This window comes from Oxyura jamaicensis, chromosome 3 (genome assembly GCF_011077185.1).
Source record: "Oxyura jamaicensis isolate SHBP4307 breed ruddy duck chromosome 3, BPBGC_Ojam_1.0, whole genome shotgun sequence".
NCBI classification, from domain to species: Eukaryota; Metazoa; Chordata; class Aves; order Anseriformes; family Anatidae; genus Oxyura; species Oxyura jamaicensis.
In genome coordinates this window covers 28,390,813-28,404,239 of record NC_048895.1, presented here as the reverse complement: position 1 = coordinate 28,404,239, position 13,427 = coordinate 28,390,813, and the positions used below count along the sequence as shown (strand labels likewise).

General features: G+C 41.6%; 1 long non-coding RNA gene across 1 annotated transcript; it reads left to right on the top strand.

Annotated features, from left to right (window-relative positions):
* The first annotated feature begins 708 nt into the window (after positions 1–708).
* LOC118164621 lies at positions 709–13,150 on the top strand. The gene is made up of 3 exons (XR_004749572.1): positions 709–865; positions 5,541–5,647; positions 13,050–13,150. It is a non-coding gene; the product is annotated as an uncharacterized LOC118164621 (long non-coding RNA).
* Positions 13,151–13,427: the final 277 nt, after the last annotated feature.

Below are 13,427 nucleotides of genomic sequence, written 5' to 3'. Positions count from 1 at the left end.
ATGGTTTTAGGCTCTTTCTTGCTGGGATCTGAACCATGAGGACATCTGTCACTGTCCCAAGGCCTAGCTTGATTTGATTAAGCTTTACAGGGTGTTGTAAGAGGTATAGCCCTCTGCTAAGATCTCTTATATCCATATATAAACATGGGGAACAGATTGCATGAATGAACAAAACTGGCATATGATTGAGCATAAATTCTGGCAACTTGGACAATTAAATTATCATGTGAGACACACTGAATGCAAGCCTCTTTCTGCACCTCTGTAGGGTATCTTTGTTGAGGATTTAATCTGGTACAACTACATCACTGCAATTTACACGTGAAAGTCTTCTGAATCTAGGCAAAACCTGAGCTACTGCTCTGGTGCAAGCCATGTCACTTCAGGTATACTGCTTTTGCTGCTGCTGTTATTATTCTTATTATATTTGTTCACTGCAAATGATGACCAGAGGTTCAGGGCATGCAGTTATATACAGAAACCTCAGTACCACCGGACTCTTGGAAAAAAAACAGACTAAAACAACTCAGCGATAAATTCAGTGCTTTGTGATTTATGCACATTTGCAGAAGTCCCAGAGAACTGCCAGTCTTTGTCTGTTTCTCATCTGCAAGTAAAGAATACAAGAACCCATGCAAACAGTCCCTTCTGAATGTTTTTGTTGCAATAGTGATCGTTTTTCCACAAATGTTCAGCTCCACGGTTGTCTGTCTCTTCTTTTCAGCAAACACAGAAGTGGCAGTGTGGTGCAGATAGGCGATGTCGTCTGGGACTGCTCTTGAGCCACGTCCACTCTGCGGCAGCCTCCCACGTGCAGCTGGGTGGCAGAGCATGGAGTGCTCTGTTTTCCTGCACAGGAATGGGGGTAAGACTGACTGGTGGGAGCTGAAAAAAAAAAAAGAAAGAAAAAAAGAAAGAAAAAAAAAGAAATGAAAAACAAACAAATAAACAAATCCTGGTTTGTTTTTTTCAGAATGAGTTCTGATTAGATAATTGCTGCTGTAGAGGCCCAGCTGCATTGCATGAATTCAATTTTCTTTCTCTTTAAACACTGCCACCTATTTGTGTTCCCACTTTCCCCTTATCCTTTGATCCTGGCCATGCCTTCACCTGTTCTGTCCTTGAATTTCTCTACAGCTGAGAAAACTATTCAGTACAAGGTATTCATCACTGGGTAGCCTCCTCCCTCTCAGGTGCTTTCATCTCTCCTTTGAACCCACGTTTCCTCCTGCTCAGCTTTCGTTTCTCTGTTTAGAATCTTGTTATTCTAAGGGTCAAGGATGCTGCATAAAACCAAAGGGTTTACGTGTTCAGTTTCCCATAGGGAAATATTCAAGGGGCTATTTTATAGCCTTCCAAAGGATACAGATTGCAAAGCAAAACATTGCTTTTGCTTTTGAACACCAGAGATTAAGGGTATGGGCACACAAACACCTTAAGTCTTGCTGCACGTCAGCAACTCCACAGCAGCTGCCTATGCATAGGATATCTTCCCTTTGTGCGTGCAAAAGGGTCTGCCCCTCTTACCACAGGGAATGAGCTGCCTCTCATTTGCCACAGGCTATGAGTGCACACATGCATGGGCAGTCATAACAGTGTGGCTAATGGGCACTCTGTCTCCTTGTGCGGTGCCTCGTTCATCACAAATGTGACCCCCCATCATGCAACTGACAATCACACGTACCCTTGAACCCTCCTTTTCCTTCTCCTCTGGTCCCAAGCTGAATCATACTGACTCCTTTTGATGTTATCTGTCTTCTACATTCCCTGTTATCATGGCAAGGGGAACTACTCATCATTTCTCATCTGAAGAGAAGAGCTAAGAGTGATAACTAGAGTACAGCAGAGCTTTTTATTTCCGGAGTGTTTTGTCTCCTCCCCTCACTCCCCATACAGATGACAGAAAGCTGTTGGTAGCAGAGTCTGGAGCATCATTTTCCAACCCGAGGAAAAGCTGCCTGCCTGAGCTGAAAGCAACATTTCACCCATTACTTACAGACGAAGTGCCATGCTAAGGGACATGCTGTTGCACAGGAAAAGTGATCATGTTTCTGTAGACACAGTGCTTCACACTGTAACTAGATTAAGGGACCAGGCATGATCCCAAACGACACAGGAAACCTTTAACTGTGGAGAGAACTTAAAGACTGCAAATCCTTTTGTTGTTTTTCTTTTTCCATGTGGTGTATAGTTTTGGCCATCACTGAACAGACTTCAGAAATAAGACTAAATCTGAAGACCTGTGATCATGAAGTCTCTGCTGGAATCGTATTTATCTTGGTAGACTTACTATCTTGGTCAAATTTCTGTTTAGAAGAAGATAACAAATATTAGTCAACAACATTTCCCTAAGGAGATAGTACAACCTATAATGGGTCATATGTCTTTTAAAACACATTTCACCATCGTTATCTTAGCTGATTTTGATCATATTAAGACTTCACACTTAGAGCCACGTTTCTTCTGTAGATCTCACATTATTGTGCAAATTTGAACAAATAACAGTCATTTATATTTTACAGAGGAAAATTTTGGCACCAAAGTGGAAAATGACAAACTCAAGGATAACTCTAGACTGAAGGTCTTTTACTACAGGTCTTTTACTCAGGTCTTTTACTGCATATCCTTATTCCCCAGAAAGCATTCTTCTTCTTCTTCTTCTTCTTATTTTTCCCTCTCTCTGCTTCCTCCTTGAATTTTCCCTTCCTATCTTACATTTTCCCTTCCTATCTTGAATTTTCCCTTCCTATCTTACATTCTTGTACTGTTCTGATGCACCGTTAAACAGCTAACACATTCCTTCCTGAAGGGGAATTGCTCAGATGGTGAAATTTTCCCTATGTCTGTAGAGCATGTAAAGCATTTTGAAGATTTTATTGGGGGGTGGGGGGTGGGAGGGGCAAGGGTTCTTGGAGTTATTTCTGGAGATAAAACCATATCAAAATGATCTAGACTTTGAAGGCACTTCTGAGTCCAAATGTTACTGTAATGCAATAGAGTAAAAAGCAGCTGAATCTTTGGACAGAAACTCCAAAATTTTGATGTTTGGCTCCAGTGTCCACATTTGGAGACTCTGGAAGGTTTCAACTCTGTGGATCTTGCTGGTGCTTTGTACATGAGTGTTGTCCATAGATCTCATGTCGATACCTCTCTCTCTCTCTCTTTTTTTTTTTTTTTTTTTTTTTTTTTTTTGCTATTGCTTAATATCCAGAAAAGCTAATAAATGTACTGAGTATTTTCACAGCATTCCTTTCCTATGGAAATAATTGCTGTAGCTGGCAGAGTGATCCTTGGCAGTGCTTGAAGGCTCTGTGTGCTTTGGACAGTAAGACAAGAGCCATCGGTGTCATTCAGAAGACCACATGTAAGAATGTGCAGTAGTACTAGGGAAAGGCTGGAGAATATAAATATATATATTAATAGGAAGCTCACTGATAAATTGGTCTTTTGGTAATCAATGCACCACACACCTTTTTTTTTTTTTTTTTTTTTTCTTTTTTTTTCTTTTGGTTTTAAGGGTTTTAAAGGTAAGAGTTACCCTCTTTAAGGGTTACTCTAATATCAGCTGTGCTTATTCATTTGTTTCTCATAGGCTGTTTTAAAACTATACTTATATCTAGAGCTTCACCTAAAAAGTGAGTTTTAACACTGTCTGCCAGCAAAATAGGATCAACAAATTCTTATCATCCCTGTCAGTTCCCTGGGACCAGCTGTAAACTGGAGGTGGATTGGTGACCAGTGAGGGGCTTTTGCCATCAGAGAAGACAGGCTCATCCAGGACTGAATAAGCAACACATTCATATTCCTATACCATCACTCAGATATTCTCAGACAATTAAGCAGGGGAAATGAATTTAAAATTGAATACTCTTTGGTACAGCTTCTTGAAATTACTTTTATTAATCAACATTGATTTTTAAAACATTTTTTACATAATAGTGTCATAATTTTTCCTGTTAAAGAGAATAGTGGGGAACCTGGAGAAGGCTGGGGAACTAATGAATCTGATTTTGTATTCCAGGTGCCGTGGCCCAGAAGCCAGGCTGTGACAGATTTCTTTATTGAACCTTCCGGCAGGCTTTTTGTGAGAGTCATTTTGTAAATGAGGGTTTGTAAGCCGTGACCATGGAAAAGGATCTTTGTCCATAACAGTGAATGGTTCGAGGGCCTGATTAATAGAAGTGAACAAAGGCGTTCACCTTGAAGGTCATCCATTCAGATTTAGCTCAATCTGGCAACTTCTTTGCTTCTCAGAACTGCAAGGGATAGGAAGGATAAGACAGAAATCCAGGCAGCAAACTGCACCACAGAAGTGTACGCTGGGGGCAAGAGGGAGAATGCTCACATCATTAGGGCCACCTACTATAAGGGATTAATTTGGCTGCTAATCTCCCTAGGGATCTCCCGTGTTAGAAGGCTCTGCACTGCCCAACGGAGAAGCTTCTCTCTCTCTGTGGTCTCTTTAGGGGGCCTAAATGACTTAATCAGCTGAACTGGTTCATGTAAATACTTCCCTAAGTGTGAGTCCTAGTGGCAGGCTTTCTGGGAAGACTGAGAATCAATTGGCTTGTCACTAAGAACTATTTCTACCATGCTGTATGTGTTGTGGCAAGGCAAGTTGAGTGCATTGAGAGTCCAAGAGCTTTTATCACCTTCTTGGCACAGGCATTTCCTATTTCCCTTAGTTGCTGTGTTCTCTCTCTAGCTTTGGATTTCTCTGTCAGATTTCTGGACAGAAACTGCTTCCTGCAATCATGCAGTGCCTGGATCATTGAAGAGAGATGATCCTCTTATTGCCTCTGATTGCTATTACAAAAGCAATATGTTGCACAGAGGATAAGGAGGAGATAATTTCACCGGTGCTGCTTGCGCTGCCTCTATTTTGTGAAAAGATTTTGAACTGTGTTAGGACTGTCAAGAAATGAGTGGTATGGGGATGTAAAAAATCTGTTTTCTTATGAGCATGCAAAACCTGTAAAATTTTGTTCATGAAATGAGGGATTAACCCTGAGAAATCTACGTATTCAAAGATTCTGTGCCATCTTTAAAATTATTTATACATAACTGCTGGCCTGATTGGCTAGTCAAGAATTCACTGAAGATTAGGAGGAAAAATACATATTTGGGTTCTTTCTTGGATTAGTGATACAGCTAGATGTTAAATGGGGGGAGGATGGAAGGAGGAAACCAAATGAAAATCATACTATAAAGTGGAACTGTAGGAACTGGGAGGAAAGGATGATAAGGCAGTTTATTGCTGTTTAAGCATCAGCTAATCACTCCATTAATCAGAAAATCAAAACCAGACTGTGGGATGATTGGGTCAATTCACTAATTCTCATTAGCAGTGAGAGGGAAGAAGTGACGGGGGATGGCTGATGTGCCTTCCCCATACTGCTTTTCAAGTGGCTTTGGACAGAATAAAAATGTGTGATATAAGGGGTGAAGTATGGTGTAGCTGTGGCTTCTAAGATAGAGGAGATGAGGGTTTCTGCATAGGACTGTATGGAGTAATTTGTAAGCTCATCTCCCTACTTTAGGTTTGCAAGTGACCTTAGAGACCACTGGAGCCATGCCTTGAGATGAGCTTACTGGGGCCATATGTGTCTTTGCCTGTTGAATGCCTTGATGCCAGTAAAACAAAACTGTGAGTGTTGTTATCTTAATGGCATGGAATAAACCCCTTATATCGGAGGGTCATGGCTCATGGATTAGTGTTGGAGGCCCTGGCATTAGGCTCTAAGATAGTACCTTCAGAGAAATCAGTGCATCCATGCAGGCAAAATGAGTTTTACTTTGTTTACAAAAATGATTATTGCTCACAGTGGTATTTCCTAATGCTTCCCGAACAGTTTTTATTGCATACCTCCAAAATGCTGTACAAACATTGTGAATTTAGCTTCAAAACATGCTCTGTCCTCCTTAGCATCTCCTCCTGCCCACCCTTGCCCTACTTTTGTATGTGATTATGGAAGTTAGGGCATGAGTTACAAATTGTGAATTTAATGGTGCACCACTCACAGCTGGAAAGAGCTGCCAACTGCTAATTATTCACCAGAAAAAGTTCATGGATGACTGTGAATAACAGGTACATCTGAGAGTTTTCCAATCTGCCCCTGGACAATTCATAAGCCCAGAAATGGCAACATTCATTGTATGATTTATTTGTTGTGAATTGTTTACTTGGCTCTGCTCCCATGTCTATAACACCAAGCCAACAGCAGTGGAACCAAAACAAACTTTCTCATGAGATATCCAGAGCTTCCTTTTTCAAATCTAGCCAGAAAATACAAGGAGAACAGCTTTTCTTGTGGCAGTTTAGTATTTCCAGTCTCTGCTGGATCCCAGAAGCACAGAAGCAGTGGAAAAATAAGAGAGAATAAACAAAGAAGAAATGTATTTAAAAAGATCTTTCCCAAAACGAAATTACTGGTACCCAGCAATGCCATCATGACATCCAGGCTGTGCTTGTGTGTTGTCTTGCAGGAAGCCACACTGGGCAGTCACAACATTCCGTTTGGGAACTTGTGAATTTTAATGTCTCCAATGAAGCAGCAGAATAACATGTAAGGTTGTAGGATACACCTGCATGTGTCCTGAATTATCTCTGGTATGTCTGGAGATAAGTAAAATGCATGCAGTCATGATCCTGTAGCAGTCTGACAAGAAAAGATTATTTAAAGGGAACTATGGAGATCCAACACTGTGCTAATTGCCAAAAATGAAGCTGGGTAGCCTCCTTGTCAGTTAGGTCTACAGACCTCCTCTCGGCTCCTCAGCTACGGAATACCATGCGAGGACTGTCAGCTCTAGCTCTCTGGGGAGGTTCTGAATTGTAAGAAAAAAATCTAAAACCCTAAAATCATTATTTTATTTACAGTAAAAAATATTATATCTTTTGTGGATGTTTGGTATTTTTGGCTCTGGTTGTTGAGCAGTCTGTGTACACCGAGAGTCATGTTTTCACATCTCACCAACTATGAGAGCTAAGCAGACAAGAAGAAGAAGAAGAACAGAAAAAACGATCCATCTCTGGACTCCAGGAGCTGGAGCATGAAGTAAAACACTGGTTTTATGAAAAGTGGAAAAACCAGTTCCTGTTCTTTCTCTGGTGATTGGCCTCATATGATATTTTCTTCTCTGTTTCCAGTGTGTGCTGTCAAAACATTTCATTCCTCTTCAGTCTCTGTGTTGACTGCAGATGATCCCAGCTCCTCCCTGGACCCTTGCCTTGTTTCTAGTTGGAAAGCATCATGCTTTTAGGTAACAGATGCTTGACAGCCTAAAGAAGCCACCTATAATGGGGCAATAATCTCCTTAAATTGAATGGGAACATTAGCCCACATGTCAGATCTGAGAGAAGAGGGGAAGTGTTTTCACTGTGGCCTCAGGCAGAGCCAGGTTGGTGGGGTTGCCATAGCAATTGGTGTGTTTATCAAATCAAGGCCTCCGTAATGAAACAGCAAAAGATGCAATTCAGAGAGCATTGAAAGTAAAATATACATATCACTGTGCATTATGTTGCAAGAAAAGTGAGCATGAAGATTGAACTGTCTTGGTGGTTTATGTATAAGTGAAAAGACAGCCTCCTTTTGCTGTGAGTAACATAAATGACACATTTGCAGTGACTTCAGTGTCAAGAGGTGATATTGATCAAAATACAAGTAGTATTGTGGCACAAGTGCAAATCTCAAGAGGCATTTAGATGTGCAAACTAAACTTCTATTTAGTTCACATTATCCTGTGTGGGTTAATGACATCGTCTCCATTTCTCCAGTTTTCATTAAAAAAAATGGTCAGGCAACCAGAAAGTAGTGCTAATTTGGGCCTCTGTTTGAGCTGAGTGAAATAATCCATAAAAGCTGTGGTGGCTTCTTACATAAGACAGCATTTGCCTATAGAATATTGATCACCTCGTGGGAAGATCCAATTTTAAGATCAAGAAGATTGGAGCTATGGGGTAGTAACAGATGGTTGCTTTTTTTTTTTTTTTTTTCCCTTAATTCTTGCACTGTTACTGATATAAGCACAACCTTGTGCTATGCGAACTAGTGTACCAATTGAGCTGGTTGCAAAGGGTAACAGGATCAGCCCCTTGTTCAGTCAGGGAGAAGTATCTCAGATTTGACTGGAAGAAATGGGCATATCCAGGCATCCAGTTTGTATGAGAGGTCTGATGGAAGCACTAAGATGTCTGATGGAAATGTCTTGGCAAGTTCTGTGCCTGCTTGTGCAAGACCCTCACGGGGCTTGTAGAGTGGGTGTTTGCACACATTGCTGCCTTAATCTGTCCTGGAAAGCTTCATGATGGAAACAGAGAGAGGGCTGTGTGGGGGAGAAACTGAAAGCTGACAGTCAAGGTCTGCAGAGGCTCTGTCTTACTGCATGACTACAGAGGGGTCTGGAAAGGTTAATAACACACACAGCTAAATAAGTCTAAAACATGCACCCGAGTATAATGTTATAACTGAGTAAATTGCACGCTTCAAAAAATCCCTGCTTACATATTTAGCAACTGTTGGCTATGTGTCTACTCATGTCCCAGTGTGTACGTGTGAGTGACTGGAACGATTCCAAAGGTTAATTACTAAACTCACCAAAGTTCTTGACTCATTTGGAGCTGATGGAGACCACTGCACTTAGTCTTCAAATTTATCTAACAAACATGATTATGCTGGCCATGACACATGGCTTGACTAATAGCATATCAAACTGAAACCCCCTGCCTTGAGATGCGTCTCAGCCACAGGGAAACTCTCACACACCATAAAATGGCAGCTGATGTGGGAGGAAAGTATATTCCCCCTGCTGTCTTGCTTTTAAGTTATACTGCATAACTGGGAACTGCAGAAATGTATGACATTGTCTACCTTGGAAGCTCAGCATATATTTGCAAGTAATTCTTCCTAATCAGGCTTCTGATTTTAGGATGCAAAGCGGTCTAGTTGACTTTGTCAATAAACAAAATGCCATTATTATCTTTGAAATGGTGTCTGAACCAACTGCCAATGAACTTCCACCAAAGTTTTTGGTGGGAACTAGAGTTGTGAACAGCTGGGGAAGAACATCTCCTAAATATCTGAGAAGCCCAAGGCAATGTGCTGATCTAACATCCCCTAACAGCCTTTGTGAAGATGGGTGATACGCTGTCAGCATAGCTGCATGTCACTGAACTGCTGCCACACAAATCAGAAGTTCCCCTCACCAGCTCACCTCCTGAATGAGTCACTGTTGGTGCTTCATGTCCTCACCTTTCATTGCATGTGGCTGCAACCTCCACAAATGTCCTTATTAAGGTTTCTCCAGGAGGAGCTTTCTTTCCCTGAAGTGCACATCCTTTAAAGTGTCTATTCTGACAGACACGTGCAGAATTGCAAACCTGTAAACAGATATGAAGGCTGGGCAATGAATCTGTCAGTTCCAAGGTTAGTTAATTTATAATCTGAAGGTCTTTTCCACTTCTAAAGCAATAATTATTATATCCTTAAAAAATGTGATTACGTTCCTGATTCAACACTAACTTAGGTGTGCAGTTATGGACATCCCTACTTAATAGAGCCCTTAAATATATGATTAAATCCTGCTACAGCCCACTCTTAGGAGTTAAGCTGAACTGGCACTTAATTCATTACTGCTTTAATAGACCTTCTACAAATCCAATCTAAATATGAAATAATGAAGCAGGAAGTACCATCCATAACAACAGAATGATGACATTTATTAACAGAGGTAGTTCTGAGTGCAATCTACGTTTAAAATAGATTTTCCTCTTTGGTTAATTGGAACTGCACCTTGGCTGCCCTGAAACAGCACGGGCTGCAGCACCTGTGATCTTAAATTTCTTGGTCTCCCTCCCATACCACCTCAGCTGTGAGCAAGGAGATGGTGGCAGAAGTGTGGTGCCAGACTTTGGGCATCCCATTGGGTGCTTAGCAGGACCTTGGAAACAATTGCAGAACTCAAGGGGATGCTCATGGGTCCTTCAGCTCAAGACAATGATGAGGGAAATCCATTATCAAGTAGGGATGTAGCTGGAGTGCATGTCACTTACCTCCATCCCCGGATACTGTGGGATTCCCATCCTGTGCTCTGCCTTGTGCTTGAAGCTCTCTGTGGCTGCATTGTTGATCTCTTTGTGCCTGGGCTTTGCTTGTTGTCAGGAAGATACTTGAATGGCACAGCCTGGGTGTCAGACATCTGCCCAGTTAATATTTATAGAGATCATAAAATGTTTTAAAGTGTGAAAATGATAAACTGATAATAGAGCTAAGGTAGGAAGACCTGACCTAAGAAACTTGAGAACTGCTGATTTAGAGCAATAAGTTTCTTAAGGAAAAGAAAACAAAGGAAATGAAATCACCTTTGAAATCTGGACAGGCTTTATGATGATCCTTTTACAGTTTGAACATGTGGGTGTTTCACGTAGCGGGATTTGGCAGAAAAGCCAGCTCAGCTTTATTTACAATCTCTTTATCTACTGGAAGACCTGCTGCATTTTAGCAATCAAAAAAACAAAGTAACTTTGACAATTATTCAAAAAAGTGAAGAAAAGGGAAAAAAGTTAAAAACTTTTTTTTTTTTTTTCTCTATGTTTTTTGTTTTCTTTTTGTTTTGTTTTGTTTTGTTTTGTGATCCCATGAACACTCTGCATATCTTTCCCTGGTCACAAATATCAGCACCTCCTTTTTATGAACTGTTGTGAATGGAAGAGGTTCAGTCATTTGCTGGAATGCGAGGCATTTGCTCTCTTTAATTAGGAGCCAAAGTGCAGGAGTCATTGTGTGCCAAGGAGGAAGTAAGACTAAAGAACCATTTGCATTGTTCTAATAAGAATTCAATGCAGTCATCGAGGATAGGTTATCTAGATGCACACAGCTTATGATATAGGCACTGGTGGTGTTATAAAGTGAGGGAGGTTAAAATCAGGCAGATAGTAATAAAAAGAGGTGTCTCCCATCAAGGACTACAGAGACACCAGTCTGCAGTGGAAGGTGTTATAAGGAGAGGACAATCTGACAGCTGATTGTGGTCTACCAAGCCACATGCTCCTCGCCCTGGATGAGGTCTGGTGGCCAGCATGGGACTCATGCAGGGAGAATGGACACAGCTACTGTACCTCTGCCTTCACTGTCTGCTGCTCCCTGCTCTGGAAAGACCCCATTTGCTTGCTGGGCCTGGTCTGCATGCGAGAATAACTCACATTCAAGACACTGTCCCTGTATGACACTGATGACAGCTGGGATCACCTGTCCTTTCAGTAAGCTCCTGCATGTCTTCTCTGTCTGCTGATCATCACTGGCCCAGGCAGATGCACTTGTTTCCCAAGCCTGGTTGATGCCTTCTGGCGCTAGCTCCCATGATTTATTATTATGCCTGAGTCTGAGTTATGTCCCTAATTCCTATGAAGACTTAAGGATATTGTGGACAAAATACCCTAAAATTCAGGGTTGTTGTGATTTACAATCTTAATTTGGTCCATCTGTGCATTAGGTTGGATTGCAGGCTGGCCTGCTGTGATTTTCAGTAGGATTTCTGCTTCATCAGTGAGTGTGATTAGGTCTGCCTTGTGGGGTCCCTTTGGGTATATTTCCAGTCCTCAGATGGCCTCTGAGTCTGTGAGTCTGAGTACAAAATTTGTGCCTAGAATGCAGATTAGAGCGAGACTGGATTGTATATCCACCCCTTCTCATGCCCTGATACATAAAGCAAAGAAGAAAACTGCTATATTCCCCCCAAATGTTCCTGGTGTAGATAATCAGGGGAACAGGGGTTTTGAATGCCTCTTCAGCTAAGGAAAACACAGCTTACCTGAGCTCCATCTTTCTCTGCTGCAGAAGCTGGGAGGAAAAGTTCACAGCAAGTGTCAGGGAACTGCAGAAGATGGTGGGCAGGATCAGCATGGCTGAAGTCAGTGCAAACCTGGAAGAATGGACTGGATGCTGTCTGTGCTGCAGATACAAGACTCTCATGTGATTCCAGGCAGAGAGCTGCTGTGTTTTCCACATCCTGCATGCACACAATGAGAGCTGTGGAGTTTGCTTTGGAAAATACAAGAAAGAAATCAGCAACTGGACTCCAAAGCAATTAAAGCACTACAAAACCTTGTGTCCCTGACCAAATCAGGCATTACACATATTACCACCTAAAACTGGTGGACATTTCAGAGATAATTTCTCAGTGTATCAGTTAGCCATACCCATGGGAAGTAACACCACCACTTATTTTCTCAAGATTTGTTGCATATATCAGTTAACCAGTTTTTACAAACCACTCAGATGCTACAGTGATGAATGCTGCAAAGAACTCGTGATTAATGATGTATTCAGACTAGGTCTTCACAGTGTACATAAATAAGGCCTGGGGCTGTACATAGAAAAATGAAGATAAAATGAACTACTGAGCAGCTGCTTCTACAGGGAGCAGATCCACTGTGCACTCCAAGTGGTGAGGGTGATTGGAGGTGGCGTTTGTGGGCATGAAATTAAAGACCATGCCACATTCTTTGCCCACAGAGGACTGAAGCAAGCTTGCACAGACCTCTTTTTATTGTTATCTTTGAGTATCTAACTTTACAATCTTTTAATTCACTGAGTATGATGATTTTTTTTTTTTTTTTTTTTTTTTAAGTACTTGTACCCAGACACAATTCAAAGAGCTACTCTATTTGTGTCTGGGTACACAAAGTATATTAAAAAAATAAAAGAAAAGAAGAAAATGTCCCTCTTACATAAAATATGAATGCTGGAAATCACGTGGCTGGTAGTAACATGCTGGTGCAACCTTGCCAAGAGTACTGTGCAGTAAGTGGCCCTGTTTAGTACTCCCTGATATAATATTCCTTCCCAAGTCACTTTCTGTAGCCTCTGTATCCAAACCCATCCCTCCTTCAGCCCTGGGTATCCATAGGATCATGAGTTCATATATCAAACTAGCAAACAGGAGGCAGTGAACTTCTACGCCCGAGGTTTAGTGTTCATTCCCAAGGCTAAATGAGACTAGGTTGCAATCTAGCTGACGTTTAGGTGTTTTCTCTCCTGGTTTCCTTACAGGTGCATGAAAAATGTGGGGCCAAATAATCCAGTGGTCTCCCAGCCTTGCAGAGCCTCAGCAGGACAGCAAAGTGAGCATCCCACCTGCTAGGAGCTTCAGGCATTGTTTCTCTGCTATTGCTTCTCCTATAGGTCTTCCTGGGAGATCCCTGGGAGATCTTCCTGGGAGATCAGACCCCAGGGTAGATTCCTCCCTCTTCCCTGATGTATGCACCCTCTTACTGCACAAGATCTGAGTCCTCTTTTGAATAAACTGGCACTTTGCTGTGGCGGGAGTCCAACCTATACTAAACTACAGCTGGGCCAATCAGAGCTTGCCAGTTTGGTTTAAAAACAAACAATCCCATCTAATTTTCTCTATGTATATTTTTCCTGCAT